At 40.1% G+C, this 8,080-nt stretch overlaps 1 non-coding gene across 1 annotated transcript; it reads left to right on the top strand.

Annotated features, from left to right (window-relative positions):
- The first annotated feature begins 7,117 nt into the window (after positions 1–7,117).
- Positions 7,118–7,190, top strand: TRNAT-AGU. Its single transcript has one exon. It is a non-coding gene; the product is annotated as a tRNA-Thr (tRNA).
- Positions 7,191–8,080: the final 890 nt, after the last annotated feature.

Here is an 8,080-nt window from a genome sequence, read left to right on the forward strand (position 1 = left end):
CATGGGTCCTTAGGATTCCTCTGTAAAGAATTACACTCTCGAACAAGACCTAATTAGAAATAAAAGAACAGGTTTATTGGGGGTACAAGAGAAACCGGCCAGGAGGAAGGTTTTGCCAGAACAAAACACTTTCCTCCCTGACTAGTTTGAGGAGCACTATTTTATAGGGTTTTAATGGGGTGGGTAAGAGTCTCTTATTGGGTGAAGGGCTGGTTGTCTTCCCGAGTTGCACTGGGGTAGGAGGAATCCCTTGTGAGCGATCTGGTGGTGGGTGTCAACTTTGTCCTGATGGGTCTAAGCAGTCTGCTGATGGTTCCATGTGGTCTTCCCCTGGATTACCTCATCCAGGTGCTTAGGATGACTGGAATGTAGGATGGTGGTCCTGGAGCACGCTCAGTTCGATCCGGTGCCGCTTATCTCCGTTGTGTGTGTGTGTGTGTGTGTGTGTGTGTGTGTGTGTGTGTGTGTGTGTCCTTGATTGAGTTCAAGGAGAGGCCTACTTGATTTCAAGGGAAAACCCCTGAGGTTTCAAGGAAAAAGTTCCTTGAACTCCCCAGAGAACTCTTGGGGTAACCGGGGCAGGGAAATTGATTAGGAAGCTATTGTAATAGTCTGGGGAGATGAGATGAGGACCTGAACCATGGTGGGGGCTGTGTGAGTGGAGGAATAGGAATGGATGCTCCAGGTATTGTAGAGATAGGTTAAGATTTGGCAAGAGTCAGGGGTAATGTCAAGTCTACAGACCTTTTTGCCTGGAAGGAATTGTTACCCTCAACAGAAATAGGGAAATTCAGAAGAAGGTTAAGTTTGGGAGAAAATATAATGTAACCATAACCCATCAAGGGCTATATGGCCTGTACTACTCACTATTTCCCTCTGAAAAACAAAAACTGTATGTGTGGATACTTACTCACTGGCCACTGCTTTGAGACCCCTGAGGGGTTTCTTCTGTAGTGATAGGGGGATTCAGAGTATGGGAATGCTGTGGGGTCAGAGGGCTGTTAGAAATTTTGCCTGCTGTCAGTGTCTGACAGCGGGCAGATTTTAACTGCCCCCCAAAATGCTTCTGCTCTCTACCCCATGCCAGGTGGTTTTTGTTGTTTGTTTTTTGTTAGGCAATGAGGGTTAAGTGACTTGCCCAGGGTCACACAGCTAGTAAGTGTCAAGTGTCTGAGGTCAGATTTGAACTTAGGTCCTTCTGAATCCAGGGCTGGTGCTTTATCCACTGCACCACCTAGATGCCCCCCCATGCCACTTTTAATGCAAATTTGCCTTGGCCAGTCTTTGTAAACTATGCCCTCTATTGTATTGGAGGGTGAATATTACATTCCAGTACAATATAAGCTCCTTAAGCATTTTTCCTTTTCTGTCCATCCCTAGCTCCTAGCTCAGTGTCTTGCACATACTAGACTCTCAATAAATGCTTTCTGGATTAAATTGAATCACATGTGGATAAAAAGTTTATTGCCGTGTGTGAGTACTGTTGGAGTATAAAAGCTGAGAAAAAAATGTTTTACTTCACATTTTAGTAACAGCTTTCAGCTTAGTTTATTCTGCACACTTGCAAGTGATTTCCAAATATTTTTAGGTCCATAAACATTCTACTTAGTACACAAAATTTCAATTAGCCTTACATATACACCAAAGCTACCTGACGATAACTCTTGATCATCCCCATCTTTCTCCCAATTCCCATGGGCTCCCATGGGCTAAGGAAATAAATGCCCTTAGTTTCCCATTGACAAGGATTCCTATGAAAGTCAAGCCAAAAGGGAAGAGTTTTAATTTCTATAGCACAATATGTCTTGGACTTTATGATTTCAAGAGTGAAATATCTTTCAACAGAATGTATATTCTGTTTTAGAGTTTGAAAATTTTAGTATCACAGTGTAATAGGGAGTTTGAGAACTTCCTGGCATTCTGGGATTTGTAGTTCAGAGGAACAAACAGTCCCTCTCAGCTCTGAGAGTGATTTGAACTATTACAAGCTATGAGCCAGAAGATAAACTTGAGTTACGTCTGAGAGTTTTGAAAAAAGACTGCACACAGTCCAAAGTAAAAAGATTCAGAGGAAGAAACTGCAAGTCTATGCGCTGAGCAGCAGTGATAGTGGGAGTACAGTGCCTTCAACCTTTCTTGGAACTAAATGAGCTGAGCTTGGGAAAAGCAGCAGTACAGGGGCAATGGCAGAGGAGAGAACTGGGGAAGGGGAGCTGTGCTACAACAGAGAAGGGAGAGATCAATGGAAGCCATTGGGTCCCTGCAGGCATCTTGGAACAAAGAACTGGGCCTGGAACTGTCAGTTGTAATCTGCTTCAAGGACTGAAGGAAGTTCCAAAAGATATCTTTCCCCATCTTCCCCTCCCTGTGCTTATCTAGTAACAGGAGCTCTTATATACTCACTTCACTTCTTTCTTTTATCTAAACATTTCCTATATCCTGATTTTGCTACACAGATTAAAAAAAAACACCAAAGTTGGTCATTATGGTAGTAGTAATATCTTAATTCCTCCTTCCAAACAAATAAGGCTAGCTTTTTTTTAAAGGTACCAAGACTATCATAGAGAGTTGGTCGGTTCAGAGAACTAAAAGGTCACAATAGGCAACTTAGACAAAGGAGCATTGTTCAGCTGAATCAACTCAAGGTGTCGGCAGTGCTTATCTTTATTGAATATCCTTCTGCTATAACTGAGTAAATCTCTTTTTTGTTAAATATTGAATGACATATGAGTGTCTCATTTTGTTCAATACTACAAGGGGACTGGCTTGAGTCAGGCCCAACTCAGGCTTGTAGTTTATGCTTTGTCTACAACAAGAAAACGAGTAAACTGAAGTTAGTTAGAAATACAAAATGTAGGGGCAGCTAGGTGGCACAGTGGATAGAGCACCGGCCCTGGACTCAGGAGTACCTGAGTTCAAATCTGGCCTCAGACACTTAACACTTACTAGCTCTGTGACCCTTGGCAAGTCACTTAACCCCAATTGCCTCACTAAAAAAAAGTGCTTAAAAAGAAATACAAAATGTAAATTATAGCGTAGAGACAAACCTCTGTCAATGTCAGGAATTTTACCAAATGGGGGTTTAGAGCTATCATGATAGTAGTATTAATGATATTTTGTTTGATAGAAACTCTATAAAATAGCAGAGAAAGTGACTATGTGGGCCTGAGGGCCATTACTTTGCTCCAAGGCTTAAAAGCAAGTTTTTTGCTACAATGGAGGCAGCTAGGTGGCAAAGTGGATAGAGTAGTTGCCTGGAGTCAGAAAGAGCTCTCTTTGTGAGTTCAAATCCACCCTAGTAACAGGAGCTGTTATATACTCCACTTTTTTCTTTTATCTAAACATTTCCTATATCCTGATTTTGCTACACAGATTAAAAAACCCCCCAAAGTTGGTCATTATGGTAGTAGTAATATCTTAATTCCTCCTTCCAAACAAATAAGGTTGAACTATTGGTTGAACTAGCCTGTTACTAGCTGTGTGATCCTGGGCAAGTCACTTAACCTTGTTTGCCTCAGCTCCTCATCTGCAAAATTAATTGGAGAAGGAAATGGTAAATCATTCTAATATCTTTGCCAAGAAAATTGTAAATGGGGTCATGAAGAGTTGGAGACTCCAGGCAACCACTCTACCACTTTGTCACCTAACTGCCTCCACTGTGGCAATAAACTTGCTTTTAAGCCCTGGGGCAAAGTAATGGCCCTCAGGGCCACATAGTCACTTACTTTCTCTGCTGTTTTATAGAGTTTCTTTTTATCCATGACTTCATGGCAGCACAATGACAGACTGGGACTGATGGTCAAAGAAAGACAGATACTCTCGTGGGCTCTATCAAGGCTGAGGTATTGAGGAAGCTTGAGTTCTCTGTCATCTTGTGCCTGTCTCTTCAAACATCTCACTGGAACAGATAAGAAGAGAATCTTGAAGATAAAGATGCTCCCTTTTAGATAGTCACTTAGTCATCAGCTCTTCCCGCTCAGCAGCAAGACTTCATCATCTCAGAATGCAATGCCTTCAGCACAGAATCACGAGGGGCCAGAATCAGGCTCCAATATGGTCACCTGGAACCAAGAAGGGCAACCCTAATCATGCTCCATGAGATGGCCCTCATTAACACTCACTTTAAGAGGGTCTTCATGTTTTCATTCTTCTGAAGGAAGGAAGTTTTTATTTTCAGCTAGAGCTCTAATAAGTTGCTGCTATCAAAGCCATAACAAGAAACTCTGGTGCTTGGGACAAGCAATATAAATGTACCCCTAGCTAAGAAATTGGAGAAGATATTGGGAGAGACCTTCGAACTTGGGATACAAGTGCCTGTGGCCCATGGGAGAGAGACAGAGACCTTGGGGTGGGAACATCATCCTTGCTGAGGGGGGGCACTGGTAGTCTATTGCTAGGGAAGTTGCCAGTAGGGAAGGTAACAGAGGCAGGGCTAGGGAGTGGGGTGAAGGGATGAAGCAAAGTCATCCTGTAGCTTCCAATTTTATTTTTTTCTTTCCTTCCTTCCTTACTTTGTTTAACAAGTTTTTTTTAAATTGAGTTCTAAATTCTTTCCCTCCCCCTTTCCTTCACCCCTTGAGAAAGCAAGAAATAGATATCAATTATATATGCAAAGTCATACAAACTTATTTTCATATTAGTTATGTTGCAAAAAAGGAATAAAAATGAAGTGAAAAAGCATGCTTTAATCTGCACTCAGAGTTCATCACTTCTCTTTCTGGAGGTGGATAGCATTTTTCATCAGTGGTCCTTTGGAATTGTCTTGGATTATTGTCTTGATCAGAGTAACTAAGTCTTTCACAACTAATCTTTGTTACAATATGACTGTTACTGTATACAATGTTCTCCTGGTCCTGCTCACTTCACTTTGTATCAATTCATACAAGTCTTCCCAGTTTTTCTGAAAGCATCCTGCTCATCATTTCTTTGTTTGGGTTTTTTTGCAGGGCAATGAGGGTTAAGTGACTTGCCCAGGGTCACACAGCTAGTAAGTGTCAAGTGTCTGAGGCTAGGTTTGAACTCAGGTCCTCTTGAATCCAGGTCCGGTGCTTTATTCACTCACTGCACCACCTTGCTGCCCCCTCATCATTTCTTTATAGCACAATATGTTCCATCAAAATCTTACACAACTCATTCAGCCCTTCCTCTATTGATGGCCATCTCCTTGATTTACATTTCTTTGCTACCACAAAAAAAAAAGGGCTGCTATAAATAGTTTTGTACATATAGGTCCTTTCCCCTTTCCTTTGATCTCTTTGGTATGCAGTGGTATTGCTAGGTTAAAGTATATACACAGTTTTATAATGCTTTGGACATAATTTCAAATTGCTCTCTAGAATAGTTGGATCAGTTCACACCTCCACCAACAGTGTATTACTGTCCTAATTTTCCCACATCCCCTCCAGCATTTAGTATTTTCCTTTGCTGTCATATTAGCCAATCTGATAGGTGTGGGGTCATACCTCAGAGTTGTTTTAATTTGCATTTCTTTAATCAATAATGATTTAGAGCATTTTTCATGTGACTATTGATAGCATTGATTTCTTCTTCTGACAACTGCCTGTTCATATCCTTTGACCATTTATCAATTGAAAAAGCTTTCTATTTTAAGTAACTGTTTCTAACTAGGTACTACACTTGGTTATTTCTATCTGATGAGAATTACAGATGCTAGTAATGCTCTCTAAATTTAGGCACCCTGGGACAATGCCCTAATTGCCTAACCCTAGTTATGGCTTTGGGTAGCAGAGAGTTAATATCATTACTGCCAGCTTTTTTTAAAAACATAAAACCATCTTTTCATTGCAAAGTGTAGTGAATCTTATCTGATGAGGGTATAGTACTATAGAAATAATTTATAATTACATTTCTTTTATACTGAAATGAAAGGTCATTTCTGCAGGTCTTTGCTCACACTGAACTACTAAATGAACTACTAAACTCTAATAAGCTGTATTTAACTTTTTTAATGCCCCATCTTTATTGGTTTCTCTCTTTCCTCCCTTTCATTTTACTGTTCTGCATTTCTGTTTATGCCAGCATCCTCTCATAATGCTATGACATGCTCAGCAAAATCCTACCACTTCTGGCCACTGACCAAGCCTTATACAATGTGCCTTCACATAAAAGCTTCCGCATGGTAGTCTGTTATGTGAAGTATTTTGGTGGGGATTTTTAAATGCTGCTTTGTAATTAAATGAATGAAAGTTAAGGATCCAGTTTCAAATGAGCTTGTACAAAGTCATTTTCTATCATTCTGATCAGGAAAGCAGGAGCCATTCTTTATTTGAATAAGATGCTAAGGGGAAAGGACACATAAGCTTTTCTAAATCTAAATCGCACATCCATCTCTGAAGATAATGTAATTATATTAAGTAAAATGTAGAGATACAAGAAACCAACCTGTTTAATATGGAGTAAATCACTTTACTTCTCTGGGCCTCAGTTTCTTTCACTATAAAATAGTTGGGCTAGATAAACTCGTGTCTCCAGACTCTGAAATTATGAACTGCAAGATGCTTCCTGAGAAAGCACAGTACAATGGAAAAATCAATTTAGAATCAGAGGATTCGGCCATTTACCACCTGTGTGATCTTGGACAACTCACTTCATAGCTCTGGGACTCAGTTTCTCCATCTGAAAAATTAAAGGGTTGGATTAAGTTCCCCTTCTGCTTGAAGATTCTATGATTCCATGAATTTATAAAATAAAAAGATGTTATTTAACCTAAAAATATCTTGAGCAAGCTTAATAACATGCATTTTAAGAGTTGGCAAAATACTTATGAATGCTTAAAATGGGAAGCCATGGATTTCGGTCTTTGAAAAATAACCGACATGTCATGCTCACATTTTAATTAAAGAATTTTTTTACAGAAAGCTGAAAAAGCAATTAAATTCTCCTCTGATGGATATCAGTATGAAATGAGAACAATTTGTCCTATAACATATATCCATTTTATAGTGGATGGAGACCACTAACTTACTTTCCTTGTAAGCATCAGCTAATAAGTCCTTTCATATGTTGCTTATGTAACATGGATTAAAAACACCAATCCCTATGCTTATCAACCACCCCCAATATTTAGTTGACATTTTAAACTCTAAAACCACATGGGGGACTCATGGCTTAGTGGTTAAAGTGCCTGCCTAGTAAGCAGGATATCCTGGGTTTGAATCCCAGTAGGGCCTCAATCCTTTTCCATCAACTTTGTTAAATGAATTGTTTCTCTGCCAAATTGAATGGGATAAACATGCATTAACAGTGACTTCTTACTCTAACATTTTATTCTCCACCAATGGGGGTTAAAGAGGACAACTTTCTGAAAAATGAGCAACAATCAGGATAGATCTGTCTGTGGTGGCATAAAGGAAGGAGTAGTTAGGGGAACTTTGGCAAAGACACCCAGAAAATATGGAATCCACTCCTAAGTGTGTAAGGAGAAAAAAAAACTCACAGATCAGCAGCTCAAATGAGAGCAAAACTGATTCTGGATGCCAAGCTTTGGCTTTTGGGTCACCTGACCCTGCACACTTCTCTGCATTTAATCATCAGTTGCAGTCAGGTGCAACTCCATTTCAGGTGCTTGGGCAAAGAATGACTCTAAGCCAAATATTTAGTCCCATCTGGATGTGTTCCCGAATCTCAACATGGTGAAAGGCCAGTTACCAACACAGCCGGCAGGCACGCTGAGGAACCTCTCTTGTCATCTGTGAGCTCAGACCTCAAGAGAGGCTGAGACTATTTTAAAAAACAAAAACACATTATCTTTTTATTGGTGCAATTTAGAAAAACAGCAGTGAAAGTATCCATCAAACCTAACAGGCCTGCATCATAAAATCAGGATGGTTTTTATATATGGGCCCACCTGTCACATAAGGTAATTGTATTTTTTTTCCTGGTCTTCCTTCAGGCTCTCTTCCCAGAACACAAAATGTGATTATCCTTGTTCATTGAAATTTCCTCTTTGCTACTTTGCTCTATTCTCTCAGCATAGCTGGGAAGGCCTGGCAGACACCACCAAGTTCCAAACTGCTTGTAGCTTCAGGTAATTTTGTTGAGCTTAAGAACACTAACAATG

The sequence above is a fragment of the Dromiciops gliroides genome, chromosome X, assembly GCF_019393635.1.
Source record: "Dromiciops gliroides isolate mDroGli1 chromosome X, mDroGli1.pri, whole genome shotgun sequence".
NCBI classification, from domain to species: domain Eukaryota; kingdom Metazoa; phylum Chordata; class Mammalia; order Microbiotheria; family Microbiotheriidae; genus Dromiciops; species Dromiciops gliroides.